At 36.2% G+C, this 19,799-nt stretch overlaps 2 protein-coding genes across 2 annotated transcripts in view; one reads left to right on the plus strand and one right to left on the minus strand.

The window, feature by feature from the left end:
• sad (Cytochrome P450 family protein sad) overlaps positions 1-19,799 on the minus strand; it is a 265,008-nt gene that overhangs the window by 42,915 nt on the left and 202,294 nt on the right. The gene's annotated exons all lie outside the window — the stretch shown is intronic.
• Positions 6,376-19,799, plus strand: part of Cftr (CF transmembrane conductance regulator) — a 91,562-nt gene continuing 78,138 nt past the window's right edge. Inside the window, exon 1 of the mRNA XM_067780944.1 lies at positions 6,376-6,663. The gene's annotated coding sequence lies outside the window, so the exon portion shown is untranslated. The remainder of the gene's footprint in view (positions 6,664-19,799) is intronic.

Below are 19,799 nucleotides of genomic sequence, written 5' to 3' on the forward strand. Positions count from 1 at the left end.
TTAATCTTTTGTAGAGAACTCATATTATTAGGTATTAGGTGTTCACAGGAACTATTGAAATTATTTTATTTTAGAAATTTTTAAAAATACATTCGGAGTAAAAAAGGCTAGAAAAAAGTCACGAAGCTAAACACAAAATTTCGAGGCTAAAGGCAAAAAAAAAAGGCTAAATCTAGCCTCGAAAAGGCTAAATCTAGCCTCGAAAAGGCTAACCTGGCAACACTGTTCATTACTTCTGCCAACTTTTTAGCTTAAGGCGTTCGTAACAGCCGAAGATAAGTTTCCATTACATTTTAATATGTATGTTACTCATACGCCAAGGCACACCGTAGTCGATTTGCATTCGCTAGCTGCGGAAAATTTAATTTTTACAGTTGAATAAAGCAGAAACTCTTATTTTATATCGATAACAGATAGTTCAATTGTTATGAAGTCTTGAAATATAAACATTTAAAATTTAATAATTCATGAAATATGAAAGACTTCAAAGAAGAAATAATTTGTTCTAAAATTGCAAATAAGAAATAATAAAAAAATATTTGTTATTCGGAAAAATAATATTTTTTAGACTTAGAAATATTTGTATTTTCCTCGAATAGGGAAAAAACATTTTAATTGAGAAAAATATTTAATTTTAGCTGTAAGAAAGATTTTATTTCGAATTTTGAAAAAAAAACTTAATTAATTCTTAGATTTAAAATAAAAATAAAATATAGTTCTTCAGGAAAAAAAATTATATTCCTAGATATTTCCCGACGTACTTTATAAAAATTATTAACTTAAAAAAGTACAGTTTTAAAAACAAAAAAATTTGTCTTGTATTTTTTTCCAGCTCAAAAAAAAAGATAAAGTTAATTAAAAAAAAACAATTTTTTCAAATTTTTCAGAACCATTTTCTTAGTTATTCCTTTTTCATTTTTTGTTTAAGAAACATTTTCATTATTCATACATTTTTCCGAAATTTGAGATATTGTTAATTTATAAGGAAATTTCTGAGTAAACATTTTTTAGAAAATGTTTAATAATTCTCACACTATGTATATTCAATAAAATAAGATGTTTGAGTTTCTAAAAACATTCTAATACTTCTTGGATATTTTCCGAACTCCAAATAAAAAAAAAATTGTTCGAAAAAAACCAAATTAAGAAAAAAATTGTTTTTTAGTTTATAGTAACATTTTAATCGAATTTCGAAAAAGAAAACCATTTAAATAATCCTTAGATTTTTTTCAGACTTTCTAGCTCAAAGGCAATTTTTATTAATAAATACTTTTTTCAGAATGCTGATTTTTACGAAAGTTGTTAATTAGAAAAGAAATTTCCAAGCTTCAGAAAAAAACTGTTTATATATATATATTTTTTTTTTGTTTTTGGGAACATTTTAGTTCTAAGGTTCTTTCTCAAGTTTCAAAAATAAATATTTTGATTTAAAAAAGTTTTTTTTAGCTTTTAGAAACATTTTTATATTTCTTTTTTTATTAATAAATATTTTTTTCAGAAGTTTTACTAATTCTAATTTTTTACCAAAGTTGTTAATTCGAAAAGAAATTTCCAATTTTTGAGGAAAAAACTGTTAATGTAATATCCTTTTTTTGTTCTTCGGTTCTTTCTCAAGTTGCAAAAATAAAAATTTTGATTGAAAAAACGTTTTTTAGTTGTTAGAAACATTTTAATAGTTCTTTGATTTCTTCCGAATTCAGGGAAAAATTGCCAATTTAGATAAAAAATAATAGATTTTTGAAAAAAAAAATTTTTTTCATTGCACTAATTATACTTCTAAAGACAAACACAGCAAAATCATATCGTATAAGCCGCAGCTAGGTATAAACGCACCTTTATGTATGTACATATATATATGTGTTTGTTCGCCAATGATCACAACTAAGGAAATGCTCGTTATTAAGATATCAGATCAATGGCGCTATGATCACTTTAATAGCGTAGCTCACGTACATACATACATACACACATACATACCTACATACGTTCAAATAGAAATGGAAATGAGTGAAAATTCAAGAAAGGAATACAAGAAAGGTAATGCAATGTTTTGGCTAAATACATACATACATACATGTAATTACTTTTATTCTTACATACGAAAGTGATGATAATGACAAAACGATTTATTCTACGCATCAGGTTTATATGGATTAATTGACCGTGATTCTTCAAGCAACTTAGATATTTTACGTGGCGATATATCAAGAACAGCAAAAACAATTAATAGCCAACATACTAAAATATACATAAATACATACATACATATGTACTTACATCCAGGCACACAATCGTCTTAAACAAAACAAGTAAGGAAGGTTAAGTTCGGGTGTAACCGAACATTACATACTCAGTTGAGAGCCATAGTGACAACATAAGGGAAAATAACCATGTAGGAAAATGAACCTAGGGAAACCCTGGAATGTGTTTGTATGACATGTGTATCAAATGAAAGGCATTTAATAGTATTTTATGAGGGAGTGGGCCATAGTTCTATAGGTGGTCGCCATTTAGGGATATCGCCATAAAGGTGGACCAGGGGTGACTCTAGAATGTGTTTGTACGATATGGGTATAAAATTAAAGGTATTAATGAGGGTTTTAAAAGGGAGTGGGCCTTAGTTCTATAGGTGGTAGCTTTTTCGAGATATCGCCATAAAGGTGGACCAGGGGTGACTCTAGAATGTGTTTGTACGATATGGGTATCAAATGAAAGGTGTTAATGAGTATTTTAAAAGGGCGTGCGGCTTAGTTCCATAGGTGGACGCCTTTTCGAGATATCGCCATAAAGGTGGACCAGGGGTGACTCTAGAATGTGTTTGTACGATATTGGTATCAAATTAAAGGTATTAATGAAAATTTTAAAAGGGAGTGGTGGTAGTTGTATATGTGAAGGCGTTTTCCAGATATCGACAAAAAGGTGGACCACGGTGACCAAGAACATCATCTGTTGGATACCGCTAATTTTTTTATATATGTAATACCTGCCAAGATTTCAACGGTTTTTTATTTCGCACTGCAGAACTTTTTCCTTTTCTTCTACTTAATATGGTAGGTGTCACAACCATTTTACAAAGTTTTTTCTAAAGTTATATTTCGCGTCAATAAACCAATCCAATTACCATGTTTCATCCCTTTTTTCGTATTTGAATTATGGCATTTTTTCATTTTTCGTAATTTTCGATATCGAAAAAGTGGGCGTGGTCATAGTCGGATTTCGTTCATTTTTTATACCAAGATAAAGTGAGTTCAGATAAGTACGTGAACTAAGTTCAGTAAAGATATGTCGATTTTTGCTCAAGTTATCGTGTTAAGGGCCATGCGGAAGGACAGACAACCGATTTCGCCCATTTTCACAGAAAACAGTTATCGTCATAAAATCTACGCCCCTATCAAATTTCATAAGGATTGGTAAATTTTTGTTCGACTTATGGCATTAAAAGTATCCTAGACAAATTAAATGAAAAAGGGCGGAGCCACGCCCATTTTGAAATTTTCTTTTATTTTTGTATTTTGTTGCACCATATCATTACTGGAGTTGAATGTTGACATAATTTACTTATATATTGTAAAGATATTAAATTTTTTGTTAAAATTTTACTCTAATAAAAATTTTTTTTTATAGTGGGCGTGGTCCTTCTCCGGTTTTGCTAATTTTTATTAAGCGTACATATAGTAATAGGAGTAACGTTCCTGCCAAATTTCACCATGATATCTTTAACGACTGCCAAATTACAGCTTGCAAAGTTTTAAATTACCTTCTTTTAAAAGTTGGCGGTGCCACGCCCATTGTCCAAAATTTCACTAATTTTCTATTCTGCGTCATAAGTTCAATCCACCTACCAAGTTTCATCGCTTTATCTGTCTTTGGTAATTAATTATCGCACTTTTCCGGTTTTTCGAAATTTTAGATATCGAAAAAGTGGGCGTGGTTATAGTCCGATATCGTTCATTTTAAATAGCGATCTGAGATGAGTGCTCAGTAACCTACATACCAAATTTCATCAAGATACCTCAAAATTTACTCAAGTTATCGTGTTAACAGACGGACGGACGGACATGGCTCAATCAAAATTTTTTTCGATCCTGATGATTTTGATATATGGAAGTCTATATCTATCTCGATTCCTTTATACCTGTACAACCAACCGTTATCCAATCAAACTTAATATACTCTGTGAGCTCTGCTCAACTGAGTATAAAAATGTAAAAATTATGTAGCATGTCCATTAAAAAAGGCAACAGCAGAAAAAGTAAGAAAGTAAAATAAAAAAAATTTTACTGCTACAGGTAAAAGAGAAAGAAGAAGATACGCCTGATGTATTACAGGTTCATTACTTCATTAATTAATTCAGTGTATGGGTAAATTTTGCAAAATAAAGTAAGAATTCGAAATTTCTATAAAAACGTTGATACACATACATACATATGCACATACGAGAGCCATTCGATAAGGTGGTGATAATTTTTCAACATTTTTAATTTAATAAAAGTATTTTCTCATGTTCTACTAATTCTTGAATTTTTTCCCCATTTCGAAAAAAAATTTCAATTAAAAAATGTTTTTTTTTTCTGTCTCTTTTGAATAATTCTCTGATATCTTCCGAATGTCGAAAAAACTGATAGTTTAGAAAACAAGTTCTCAGTTTTCAAAACATTTAATTAAATCAAAAAAACTCATTCGAAATAAAGGATAGAAAGGGAATGGGAAAAGTAGAAGGAAAAGTTAGTGTAAAGGAAACAGAAATAGGGAGAACAAGAAGTGTAAATATTATTACGATAATAATGTGGATGATTATAGTTATCTTATAAAAAAAAATAATGTAAAATGAATTAAAATAAAATGAAATACAGTAAAATATAAACTAGGAAAAAAATAAAATAAAGAAATATATAAATTAAATAAATTAAAATAAAATAAAGAAATAAAATGAAACGAAAAAATAAAAAAACAAAATGATCTAAAATATAATAAAAAAAATTAAAAAAAATGAAATAAAATAAAATAAGGTGAAAAATTTAATTTAGGTAAATAAAGAAGTCAAATAAAATTAATAATAATAAAAAATAATAAAAAAATAAAATAAGATAAATCCAAAAAAATTCGAATAAAATAAAATAAACAAATAAAGTAAAAAATATACAAAATGCTCGGCCGGGGTGCTTCTGATTCTTGCGAGAGGTGGACACACCGGGTCGATCTCAATGAACGGGTTGTATTTGGAATAAAGAAAGAAGATAAGACGAGATTTCTCATTATAATAGATAGGCTTTATTATGTAGAGTTAAGAAATACATAGGTTACAATATTACCTGAATAAACGCAATAATACGGCAGAGATAGCTGGCGGCAGATGTGTACAGGCTGTTTAAATCCAAGAGGAGGCCGATTGTATCGAAAGCAACAACCGTTGACCCGCAAAATCTTCCGTTTTGGAGGGGAAAGGCACACACACATCAACCCCGACATGTATATGCATGAGTGCTGACAAAAGGCACCCATACACGTGCATGTACATGCATGCAGATGCATATGGCGGTGATGGTGTGGGTGGTTATCGAGGTGGGTGATGTGGGTCGAGTATCGAATTACAGAGTTGCATTAGGGGGATCGCAATCAGATGCGTAAAAGTTAGGCATCCTGCCTAAACAAAATGAAATAAAAAATTAAAAAAAAAATAATGATATAAAAAAATTGAATTAAATAAACAAATAAAATAAAATAAATTAAAACAAAATTAAATAAAATACAAAACATTTATTTTGCTATATAAAAATAAAAATATAACAAAATGAAATTAAAGAAGAAAATAACAGGAAATAAAATAGAATAAAAAACAAGTAAGGAAGGCTGAGTTCGGGTGTAACCGAACATTACATACTCAGCTGAGTGCTTTGGAGACAAAATAAGGGAAAATCACAATGTAGGAAAATGAACCTAGGGTAAACCTGGAATGTGTATGTGTGACCTGGGTATCAAATGGAAGGTATTAAAGATTATTTTAAAAGGGAGTGGGCCATAGTTCTATAGGTGGACGCCATTTTGGGATATCACCATAAAGGTGGACCACGGGGTGACTCTAGAATGCGTTTGTACGATATGGGTATCAAATGAAAGGTGTTAATGAGTATTTTAAAAGGGAGTGGGCCTTAGTTCTATAGGTGGACCACTTTTCGAGATGTCGCCATAAAGGTGGACCAGCGGTGACTCTAGAATGTGTTTTTACGATATGGGTAGCAAATTAAAGGTATTAATGAGGGTTTTAAAAGGGAGTGAACCTTAGTTGTATATGTGAAAGCGTTTTCGAGATATCGGACCAGGGTGACCCAGAACATCATCAGTCGGGTACCGCTAATTTACTTATATCTGTCATACCACGAACAGTATTCCTTCCAAGATTCCAAGGGCTTTAGATTTCGCCCTTCAGAACTTTTTCATTTTCTTCTACTTAATATGGTGGTGTCACACCCATTTTACAAAGTTTTTTCTAAAGTTATATTTTGCGTCAATAAACCAATCCAATTACCATGTTTCATCTCTTTTTTCATGTTTGGTACAGAATTGTGGCATTTTTTCATTTTTCGTAATTTTCGATATCGAAAAAGTGGGCGTGGTCATAGTCGGATTTCGGCCATTTTTTATACCAAGATAAAGTGAGTTCAGGTAAGTACGTGAACTAAGTTTAGTAAAGATATATCGATTTTTGCTCAAGTTATCGTGTTAACGGCCGAGCGGAAGGACAGACGGTCGACTGTGTATAAAAACTGGGCGTGGCTTCAACCGATTTCGCCCATTTTCACAGTTATCGTCATAGAATCTATGCCCCTACACAAGGATTGGCATTAAAAGTATCCTAGACAAATTAAATGAAAAAGGGCGGAGCCACGCCCGTTTTGAAATTTTCTTTTGTTTTTGTATTTTGTTGCACCATATCATTACTGGAGTTGAATGTTGACATAAGTTATTTATATACTGTAAAGATATAAAATTTTTTGTTAAAATTTGACTTAAAAATTTTTTTTTAAAAGTGGGCGTGTTCGTTATCCGATTTTGCTAATTTTTATTTAGCGCACATATAGTAATAGGAGGAACGTGCCTGCCAAATTCCATCATGATATCTTCAACGACTGCGAAATTACAGCTTGCAAAACTTTTAAATTACCTTCTTTTAAAAGTAGGCGGTGCCACGCCCATTGTCCAAAATTTTACTAGTTTTCTATTTTGCGTCATAATGTCAACGCACCTACCAAGTTTCATCGCTATATCCGTTTTCAATAATGAACTATCGCAATTTTCGGTTTTTCGAAATTTTCGATATCGAAAAAGTGGGCGTGGTTGTAGTCCGATTTCGTTAATTTTAAATAATGATCTGAGATGAGTGCCCAGGAACCTACCTACCAAATTTCATCAAGATACCTCAAAATTTACTCAAGTTATCGTGTTTACGGTCGGACGGACGGACGGACATGGCTAAATGAATTTCTTTTTTCGCCCAGATCATTTTGATATATAGAAGTCTATATCTATCTCCATTAGTTTATGCCGTTACGGATTACCGTTATGCGAACAAAATTAATATACTCTGTGAGCTCTGCTCAGCTGAGTATAATAAAATTAAATAAAAACATTAAATTATAAATAAATAAAGAAATTAGGTCAAATAAAAAAAAATAAACCAATATAAAATAATTAATAAAATTAAAAAATAAAATAACATAAAATAAAAGAGTAAATTAAAATATCTAAATAAAAATAAAATAATAAAATTAAATGAAATAAAATAAAAATAAAATAATAAAATTAAATGAAATAAAATCAAATAGAAACAAGTAAGGAAGGCTAAGTTCGGGTGTAACCGAATATCATATACTCAGCTGGGAGCTTAGCTGCGTTGGTTTCGTACATGGTTTATAAGTGGTTCTTAACTCCATATCACATACGTTTGGGAAATATCGACCAAATTGTAGACCAAGGGTGACGTTTTTTGGAACGATTTTCCTTCATCCTTTGTTAAATAATTCACGGATGGGTCGAAGCTGGATGGAAAGGTTGGTGGGGGTGTCTTTTGTCAAGAGCTAAATGTAAGCCGCAAGTTTAAGTTGACTGGTCACTGCAGTGTATTCCAAGCGGAAGTTGCTGCGATTAAGGATGTGGCGGATGGAATGCTATCCAGTGCTACTACGGTTAGGGAATTTAACATCTAGCCAAGCGGCTATCAAGGCCTTGAGCTCAACTACAGTTCGATCGAGGGTGGTCTGGGAGTGCCTGACCTCGCTTGCGATTGCATCGAAGTATTTTACAATTAAGATTATCTGGGTCCCGGGCCATAGTGATATCCCGGGTAACTGTCAAGCGGATCTCTTAGCCCGCATCGGTACAACTGAACCGGATGAAGATGGATGTAGGAATTTCGAGATCCCGCTGGCCACCTGTGGATTGCTGCTTCATAGCTGGGCCTCGAGTCAGCTCAGCAAACGTTGAGCGGACACCACGTCTTGCAGGGTAGCAAGATCTCTCTGGCCGAAAGTGGATGGCAGGAGGTCTGCTGAAATAATTGGGTTCACTAAGGCTCACCTATCAATGGTCATTGGGGTTTTGACACGGCACTGTCCCATGGGTATCCATGCGGTACGTCTCATTATACTGGAAAATCCATCCTGCTGCAGCTGTATGGAGGATGATGAGGTGGAATCACCAAATCACTTTATGCTTGATTGCCCAGCTTTTGCCAAAACTAGGCGAAAGTACTTCGGTCGCGACTCACTTGGATCTCCCGAGGATTTATCCAAAGTTGAGATCGGTATCACTCGGATCTTTGTCGTTGCTACTCAACGATTCTCTAAGTAGCTAGATCTAAGTCACCGTTATTTTTGGTGTATGTAGTATCACAACGGACCTTCGTGTTGTCCAAGTGAGCTGTCCTTATCAGGGCAGCTACCAACTAACCTAACTTAACTTTGTCAAATAATGGAAAATCACCAAGTTGGAAAATGAACCTAGGGTAACCCTGGAATGTGTCTGTATGACATGGATAGCAAATGAAAGGTATTAAAGAGTATTTTAAAAGGGAGTGGGACTTAGATGTGTGAAGGCGTTTTCGAGATATCGACCAAAATGTGGAATGGGTACCGCTAATTTATTTATATATGTAATACCACGAACAGTATTCCTGCCATTATTCCAAGGGCTTTTGATTTCGCCCTGCAGAACTTTTTCATTTCTTCTACTTAATATGGTAGGTGTCACACCCATTTTACAAAGGTTTCTCTAATGTTATATTTTGAGTCAAAAACCCAATCCAATCACCAAGTTTCCTCCCTTTTTTCGTATTTGGTATAGAATTATGGCATTTTTCGAAATTTTCGATATTGAAAAAGTGGGCGTGATCATAGACGGATTTCGCCCATTTTTAATACCAAGATAAAGTGAATTCAGATAAGTACGTGAACTAAGTTTAGTAACGATATATCGATTTTTGCTCAAGTTATCGTGTTAACGGCCGAGCGGAAGAACAAACGGTCGACTGTGTATAAAAACTGGGCGTGGCTTCAACCGATTTCGCCCATTTTCACAGAAAACAGTTACCGTCATAGAAGCTATGCCCTTAAAAAATTTCACAATGATTGGTAAAATTTTGTTCGACTTATGACATTAAAAGTATTCCACACAAATTAAATGAAAGAGGGCGGAACCACGCCCATTTTGAAATTTTCTTTTATTTTTGTATTTTGTTACACCATATCATTACTGGAGATGAATGTTAAAATAATTTACTTATATACTGTAAAGATATTCAATTTTTTGTTAAAATTTCACTTTAAAATTATTTTTTCAACCTGGGCGTGTTTGTTTTCCGATTTTGCTAATTTTTATTTAGCACACATATAGTAATAGGAGTAACGTTCCTGCCAAATTTCATCATGATATCTTCAACGACTGCTAAATAACAGCTTGCAAAATTTTTAAATTACCTTTTTTTAAAAATGGGCGGTGGCACGCCCAATGTCCAAAATTTTACAAATTTTCTTTTCTGCGTCATAAGGTCAACCCACCTATCAAGTTTCATCGCTTTAACCGTCTTTGGTAATTAATTGTCGCACTTTTTCGGTTTTTCGAAATTTTCGATATCGAAAAAGGGGGCGTGGTTATAGTCCGATTTCGTTTATTTTAAATAGCGATCTGAAATGAGTGCCCAGGAACTTACATACCGAATTTCATTACCTCAAAATTTACTCAAGTTTTCGTGTTTACGGACAGACGGATGGACATGGCTAAATTAATTTCTTTTTACGCCCAGATAATTTTGATATATAGAAGTATATATCTATCTCGATTAGCGTATGCTGTAACGGAGTACCGTTATGCGAACAAAATTAATATAATTACTCTGTGAGCTTTGCTCAGCTGAGTATAAAAAAGAAAAGAAAAGGAGAAGAGAGGGCAGGAAAGGAAACAGAAAGAACGAAAACGAAGAGTAGCAAGAGAAAGAAGAGGAAAGGAAGGAGAGCGAAATCTGAACAGACCGAAACCAAAGTCGCATCCGAAACTGAAACCGAAACCAAGACCCGCTCCAAGCCCAAAGCGGAACCAACATCGAAGCTACTACCGAAACTGGGACCGAATTCCGCGGTGAAACCTGAAACGAATTCAGAATCGAAAGCATACTAGAATAAGATTCGAGTCCGGTACCAAGAGCCGAAATGAATTGGGTACCGAATCAAAACTAGAACAGAAATCGAAACAGGACCGAAACCAAAACTATTCGAACAAAAAAGTCCGCCTCTGTGCTAATTGAGTTTTCCTGTTGCACTTACTTAAGGCAATGTGGTATTTCCTCACTTTTTACTCCCAACAACAACAACAAATAAAACCTTTCTAAATCACATGAAACTGATGAAGCCTACAAACTGTGGTTTGGGTTCTTACATCCGCATTCTTAAAGGCATTTTCAGCAATCACATCTTTCATTAAACGCAGTTTCCACATTTTTCAATAAAGAGAGCGCAACAGGTTTCTTAAGCATCTAATAATAAAAATAAATAAATTTAAGGCGCGATAACCTCCGAAGAGATCTAAGGCCGAGCTTCTCTTCCAATTTGCGTCGTGCTCCTCGTGATTTTCCCTACAAATTGGCCGGACGGGACCTACATGTTTTATGCCGACTCCGAACGGCATCTGCAAGGCAGATGAGTTTTCACTGAGAGCTTTTCATGGCACAAATACACTCGGAGCGCTTGCCAAACACTGCCGAGGGACGACCCCGCTTAGAAAATTTTTCTTCTAATTGAAAAATCTTATTTCTGATATTTTGATGTTGCTTTGCCCGGGGTTCGAACCCAGGGCATACGGTGTGGTAGGCGGAGCACGCTACCATCACACCACGATGGCCGCATCTAATAATACTTATGATAATAATACCCCCAGTTTGAGCATTTATGTGTTACAACAAGCTAACTTGCAAATAAGGTCTGTGTGCCAAGTTCACATGGATCATGCTCGAAAGTAAGCAAAGATCATGGCTTCGATGTCAATAGAAGAAAGCAACTTCTTAAATTATAAAATCCAAGATAATGCAGTGTAGGGTCTTGTTGGATACTTTGCAATATCGTATCGTTTATCTTTGGGTACATGGAGGCACGGTTGAGACAACATGTTTTCATTTTGGCCCAAAATGCATCGAAAAAAGGACCAGATCTCAAGAAAGGACCAACTTTTAGTTTAGAGTGTCGTTTTAAGATATTTAATTGGTTTCCCGTATAAACTTTTAATACACATAGCGAATAAAATACACTTAAGTCCACGAACTCGCTCACATTCTCTCTGGAGGAATGCGAAGTGTTTCTCGTTTCGGGTTTCTCGCTTTTCTACGCTTTTCCATTTAGTCTGAATCTTTCAATATACGGAACTTTTCTATAAATAAAATTTACGAAAGTGTCTTACCGTACTTCAAATAGGGAAAAGATATGCCTTTATAGAAAAACACAAACCGATGCACCAAACAATGCCTCAGTGCAAACAGCTCGAGTCTCCAGCTGAGAGCATAAGTAGCGAGAAATTAGGGCTATAAAGGTAAAGGCCAATTATTTAGAAGAGATAAACAAGTACAGGTAGGAGGAAGAATCGCGGTGAGGAAGCAAAAAGCAGGGAGAAATAGGAGGGAAAAGGGAATGAGAGTGGGAGGGAAGTGAAGGAATGAAACGGAGTGGAAGCGGTAGGAGAATTAATTGGCTGGATTAAGAAGTGGAAGGAAAGTGAAAAAGAAAGAGGAGTAGATGAATAGAGGGGAAAAGAGTAGTGGATGAGCAAAAATTGAGGGGGCAGTTCAGGAAGCCGGTAAGGTATTTGTACGGAGGATATTTATCAAACTGCTTTGCACACAGAGTATATTAACTTTGATTGCATAACGGTTGGTTGTACAGGTATAAAGGAATCGAGATAGATATAGACTTCCATATATCAAAATCATCAGTATCGAAAAATATTTGATTTAGCCATGTCCGTCCGTCCGTCTGTCCGTTAACACGATAACTTGAGTAAATATTGAGATATCTTCACCAAATTTGGTACACGATCTTATCTGGACCCAGAATAGATTGGTATTGAAAATGAGCGAAATCGGATGATAACCGCGCCCACCTTTTATATATATAACATTTTGGAAAACACAAAAACCCTGATTATTTAGTAAATAATACACCTAGAATGTTGAAATTTGACGTGTGGACTGATACTGAGACTGTTGATAAAAATTAAAAAAAAATTTTAAAATGGGCGTGGTACCGCCTACTTGTGATAAAATCAATTTTACAAATATTATTAACCATAAATCAAAAATCGTTAAACCTATCGTAACAAAATGCGGCAGAGAGGTTGCCTTTACTATAAGGAATGCTTTGAAGAAAAATTCACGAAATCGGTTAAGGACCACGCCCACTTTTATATAAAATATTTTTAAAAGGGTCGTGGACGATTCAAATAAGCTATATCTTTGCAAAAGAGAGCTTTATATCAATGGTATTTCATTTCCCAAGTGGATATAATGTAACGGATTTACTTGCAAATCCCCTTATTTGCAACCCTCTGCTAAGTTGTCTGTTGAATAAATAATTCCAATATTTAAGAATGCAAAATGGCCTTTATCAAAGTACTTCACAATAACACTCAAACTTTGCAACGAATAGCTTGCTTAATAACCAAACTGATTGATAGCTCAAATGAAACTCACTTCCAAAATAATACTGCTATGGCTCGCTAGATAGCGTCTTAATCGAAACTGCTTGATAGCTCAAATCAAACTGAATTCCAGCGCCTCTACATTTGCTGCCTTTTATACTCTGATTTCAACGTTCGCATCTTCTAGGCGCTTCCAGAATCTACTAGTTGACATCATCTCTCAAACTTCTCAGCTGTAACTACAATTGTACGATTTTATAGCTTCTCTCATTGCATACTTTCAGGAGTATCTCAGCTATATGCATGTGTTCGTGCATTGATTCTCCGCTGCTCGTATACGTACATGGTACATATGTGTAGACGCAATTATTGTTTCGTTTATGTAGATACATAATGATTGAATTATTGATGTGAATTCACGTCACTGCTTAGCATCGGCTTAGAGATAGCAGCACCCCTCAGTTTTGCTAATATTCGTAACACTGCCCTCCACCTAAATCTGATCGTCCCGATCAGACAAATCTCCCGATCTAAACGTCGCTAGCATCTCCAAATGTACCACTCTTCTACTCCGTGGTTTCTCAATGCTTTGTATGCGGTAGATGGTATCACTGATCTTCTTCACAACCTTGTACGGGCCTTCCCAACTGCACCGAAATTTGGCTGGAACACCTTTCCGCCGGTGAGGGTTGTTTAACAGTACCAAATCTCCCTCCAAGAAACCTTCCGAATTTTTGTTCTCATTGTACCTGCGTTTCATCTTATTACTCATTATTCTTGTTCGTTCCCTCGCACTCTGTTGTTTGGCCAATGAACTTCTTCGCAGAGCTTGCACTTGACGGATTGACTTTGCATCATCATTATCGTCTGGACGTTTCACAACAGTAGTGCGCGCTGGCTTGAAACCACCCTTGCATTCTTTCTGAAAAATTCTTTTAGTCATTTTAGTGCGTCCATTAGGGTTTGTCGACGCCGGTCTTTTTCTCGCAGGTACTTTTCGCTTTATTTGGCCCATTCGATCCATCAACATTTTCTTTTGACTTTCGTTGCCTTTGTCGAGTCTTCTCCATCATTACTCGATTACTACTGAACCCTTTCTCCAACTTGAAGTTAAGTGGTATATCCTGGTTCTCATAACACATCACCCTTCTCTGCATATCGATCTTGATGTCATGGTCAACCAAGAAGTCCACTCCCAATATGACTTCTTCAACGATCTTCGCCGCAACGAATTTGTGTAGAACTGTGACCTTTCCAATCAAGACTTCACATATCACTTCTCCCTGAACTTGGTTATACTCGCCAGTGACCGTACGCAACCTTGTTCCCGGTAAAGGTTTTATTCTCCTGTTGACCAAGTCAGATCGGATCAAGGAATGAGATGCGCCCGTATCTACAGTCAGTACACGTTCTTTACCATCCACATTCCCTCTGACGGTAAGACTGTTCGATTTTCTACCAATTTGCAACGCAGATATCACAGGGCATTCAATAGCTGGATCTAGCTCTCGATCTCTACCTCTTACTCGCTCTTGCTCATCTCCTCCAGCTTTGCGTTTACGGCCACCCACATTGTTGGAACTATTGGGACCAAGATCGCAATGACGTGCAATGTGACCGGACTTCCCGCATTTGAAGCATTTGATAACTTTTTCACTCCGCTTTTGCGATCCCTTCAGCGCCTCCAATATTGCGTCTACCCACTCTGGCCTTTCTACTTCCACACGGCGTGCTTTGAAAACTGGCTTACACAGAAGCGACGCTGTTTCCTGAGTCAGCGCATGGGATAATGTTTCTGCAAATGTTGGCTTTGGGTTTGCCTATGTGGCTCGCTTCGTTTCGACGTCCCGTATGCCATTTATAAAGCTTTGAATTTTTACCCTTTCGGTGTATTCCACGGGTGCGTCGGCATTCGCCAAATGTGCAAGCGTTTCGACATCTGACGCAAACTCCTGCAAAGTCTCATTAGCTTTTTGGTAGCGGCTTTGCAACTCTATTTGGTGTATCTGCTTCCTGTGTTCGCTTCCGTATCGCCGTTCTACAGCAGCCATCAATGCGTCATAACTGTTTCGTTCGTACTCTGGAATAGTCTGTAAGATTTCGGCAGCTGGTCCTTTCAATGCTACGAATAGTGCAGCAACTTTATCTTCAGCACTCCAGTTGTTCACTGCTGCGGTCTTCTCAAACTGAAGCTTAAAGACCTGGAAAGGAACAGAACCGTCAAAGGATGGTGTTTTTACCTTTTGTTTGCTTGCTGAAACAGCTGGGCGATGTAATTGCAACTCCTGTATACGACCTCTCAAAGCATCCACCTCGGCTTCGATTTTTTCCTCAAACTGCGTTAATTTCTCGTTCATACGCGCTTCGAGTTTTGATGATATACGCGCCTCCTGCACTTCGAGTTGTATGCGTGCCTCTTGTTCTTTCAGTTGTGTTTCCATCTTTGATGTTATTCGTGTCTCTTGGGATTCCATCTGTGATGACATAAAAGTTTTCTGTTCTTCCAGTTGGGATGCCATATATGTCTTCTGTTCTTCCAATTGCGTTTCCATATTGGATGTAATCTTTGTCGACATTTCTGACATACGCGTTTTTGTGCTTCAATCTTCGATGTTATTCGTGTCTCTTGGGATTCCATCTGTGATGACATTGTCGATGTTTTAGCAGATATTGCAGCCAAAATCATGTTCAAGTCTGTGCTTGTAACTGTCTGCGATATTTCGTTTTTCTCTTCAATTTTTGTTGTTGTCTCGTCCCCATCAGGATAAAAGACATACTCGTCCACATCAATTCCTTCTGCTTCCATTGCCTCTCGTAGCCGTGCCTGAAGTTCGAGTTTAACGCCGCTTGTATTCAATCCACGACTCTCCAACTCCTTCTTCAGTTGCTGGATCTTCAATTCACTGAACTTTGCCATGTCCTTGTTGTCCTATGGAATTTATTCAACAATTCCTCTTCTGACACCAATTGTAACGGATTTAATTGCAAATCCTCTTATTTGCAACCCTCTGCTAAGTTCGAATCACTAAACTGTTGAATAAATAACTCCAATATTTAATAATGCAAAATGGCCTTTATTAAAGTACTTCACAATAACACTCAAACTTTGCAACGAATAGCTTGCTTAATAACCAAACTGATTGATAGCTCAAATGAAACTCACTTCCAAAATAATACTGCTATGGCTCGCTAGATAGCGTCTTAATCGAGCTGCTTGATAGCTCAAATCAAACTGAATTCCAGCGCCTCTACATTTGCTGCCTTTTATACTCTGATTTCAGCGTTCGCATCTTCTAGGCGCTTCCAGAATCTACTAGTTGACATCAGCTCTCAAACTTCTCAGCTGTAACTACAATTGCACGAATTTATAGCTTCTCTCATTGCATACTTTCAGGAGTATCTCAGCTATATGCATGTGTTCGTGCATTGATTCTCCGCTGCTCGTATACGTACATGGTACTTATGTGTAGACGCAATTATTGTTTCGTTTATGTAGATACATAATGATTGAATTATTGATGTGAATTCACGTCACTGCTTAGCATCGGCTTAGAGATATCAGCACCCCTTAGTTTTGCTAATATTCGTAACAATAACAATAAATAGGAAAAACATCAAATTTTAAAAAATGGGCGTGGCACCGCCCCTTTTATGACTAAGCAATTTTCTATGTTTCGGGAGCCATAACTCGAATAAAATTAACGGATCGTAATAAAATTAGGTACTCAGATTTTCCCTATAGCAGGAAATATTTCTAGAAAAAATGGACGAGATCGGTTAAAGACCACGCCCACTTTTATATAAAAGATGTTTAAAAGGGTCGTAGACGAAAATAATAAGCTATATCTTAGCGAAAAAGAGCTTTTTATCAATCGAATTTTACTTTGTAAATTGAATTATAAAATTAATTTGGAAAACATTAAAATTTTTGAAAATGGGTGTGGCACCGCCCCTTTTATGACTAAGCAATTTTCTATGTTTTGGAAGCCATAACTCGCAGAAAAATTAACGGACCGTAATAAAATTGGGTACACATATTTTGCTTATAGCAGAAAATATTTCTAGTAAAATTGGACGGGATCGATTAAGGACCACAGCAACTTAGATATAAAACAAGTTTAAAAGGGTCGTAGACTAGAATAATAAGCCATAACTTAGCAAAAAATAGTTTTGAATCAATGATATTTCACTTTTCAAGTTTTATTGTAAGAGGAAATGGGGAGCTTTTTTTTCAAACGGGCGGTGCCACGTGTTATGTAGAAAAGTAATTTACCTGAAATGAAATGTGCAATTGAAGCTCACGCTGAGTATATAATGTTCGGTTACACCCGAACTTAGACACCTTTACTTGTTTTTTTTTTTTTTTTTTAGGGGATTTAAGGGCCGTGTAGAGCAATGTTTGCCAGCGAAACTTACAGCTTCTCCAACCCAATTGTCAACCTCACCTCACGGAAGGAGGTAGTTCTATGGTCATGGTGCCATGTACCAGATTAATATCCCGCAAATAACCATCAACATCGATAAAAGTACCAACAACCTTTGTGGGTTTTTTTTTATCTCTACAAAAAGATGGTAAAGAGTTTTTTTTAAATAAATACGGAGGATGACAATCTAAGTGAGACTCAAGTAGAAGGGGGTGACGATTATATTTCATGACTACACGAATCGAGTTCGGTAATATTTTTATTAAATACTGAGGAAGTTGCGTTTTTATTTCATGACCTTGTTGTGGTGGGATTGTCCCGGTTAGAAAACGACGAGAAAAGTTGATAAATTCAAAGCAACATATCGCCTTCTAATTTGATATCAAAAGGCTCGGAGATGAGCTTCCTAAAGCTGATTGGCCTGGTTGTTGTTTTGCGAAAACACTAAAGGAAGGCACCGATATGGGTAGTCATTTGTCGGGTATGAATTCGGTACATTTCGGTACTAGCCCGACTGCAGGGGGAACGATTCTTATACCAATCGGGCCTCTGTGAATTTTTGTCGCTTATCGCTGAAATATTTTAAGCCCTTTACGCACTAGGGCAAGAGGACGAATCTAGTAGTTTTGCTAAACATCATTGAGCAAAGCCGCAGACCTTTGAAAAGGAAATTCGCAATTCTTTTTCAGGCGATTCTCTGCGGTTGAACCGCCACTTTGTACTACTCTGCTGCTGTCGAGCTAGAATATTATTAACCACACTTCAACTTCGCTCCTGCGTATTTAGCAATGTGCTCCTTATATTGGTATCAAGTTAAACGTGTCCAATAATTAGAAAAGTCTTCCTTCCAGATCAGAGTTATTGATACTGTTGGCGTTTTCTGTGTCGTATCACTGCCGTCTTCTCCTAATGGTATCACTTGAGCGAGAAAATTAAAATAAATAAATATAAGGCGCGATAAGCTCCGAAGAGATTTTAGACCGAGCTTCTCTTCCAATTTGCGTCGTGTTCCTCTTAATTTTCCCTACAAATTGGCCGGAAGGGACCTACATGTTTTATGCGGATTCCGAACGGCATCTGCAAGGCAGATGAGCTTTCACTGAGAGCTTTTCATGGCAGATTGGTATCCTTATATTGGTATCAAGTTAAACGTGTCCAATAATTAGAAAAGTCTTCCTTCCAGATCAGAGTTATTGATACTGTTGGCGTTTTCTGTGTCGTATCACTGCCGTCTTCTCCTAATGGTATCACTTGAGCGAGAAAATTAAAATAAATAAATGTAAGGCGCGATAAGCTCCGAAGAGATTTTAGACCGAGCTTCTCTTCCAATTTGCGTCGTGTTCCTCTTAATTTTCCCGGCAGATTTACACTCGGAGCGCTTGCCAAACACTGCCGAGGGGCGACCCCGCTTAGAAAAATTTTCTTCTAATTGAAAAACCTTATTTCTAAATTTTTGATGTTGCTTTGCCCGGGGTTCGCACCCCGGTGTGGTAGGCGGAGCACGCATCACACCACGGTGGCCGCGAGAAATTAAATATGTACATATTAGTAGCTTTCTTGAAAATATTTGAAAGTTGTTTTTGGCGATGCACATTGAAAAGGTTTCAGGCAGGCATGCTTAACCAACGAACCGATATCATTTCGTTACGATTAAAAAATGACTTTGTTTCGTTTATTAACGTTAAGAACGTCAAATTAACGAAATGATTTTGTTTCGTTTTCTGCCATATCAAAACGAAATCAAATCGTTTATGTTGATTATTAATTTGAAACTATGCTGGCAAAGCTGATTGATGGCGGAGTCATTAAAGGTGAAAGCATTAGCCAAGCTGATTGCAACTTTTCTCATGAATTTTGACAGTCCGAACATTTCTCAGAGTATTTTTGACATTACCACCAGCGAACTACACAAACAAATTACATGGAGTTTGTGTGTGTATGTCCGCTCGCTGTTAACACCTTACTGTTTCACCATGGCTATAGCATTGCCAGCACAATTCAAGCATAAAGTATCACGTTTTTGTTAACGTTTTTAACGTTAACGAAGGCTTTTCGTTTCGGTTAAAAACGAGATACAATTTATCTTGATAATTTCTTTATCGATAATATTTCGAAGTGTTTCAACGGAAACGGTGGACATTTTTCGATAAACGATTAGCTTAACGTTAAGGTGCATCCCTGGTATACATAATTGCTTGGGCA

Source organism: Eurosta solidaginis, chromosome 1 (genome assembly GCF_040869045.1).
Source record: "Eurosta solidaginis isolate ZX-2024a chromosome 1, ASM4086904v1, whole genome shotgun sequence".
Lineage (NCBI taxonomy): Eukaryota > Metazoa > Arthropoda > Insecta > Diptera > Tephritidae > Eurosta > Eurosta solidaginis.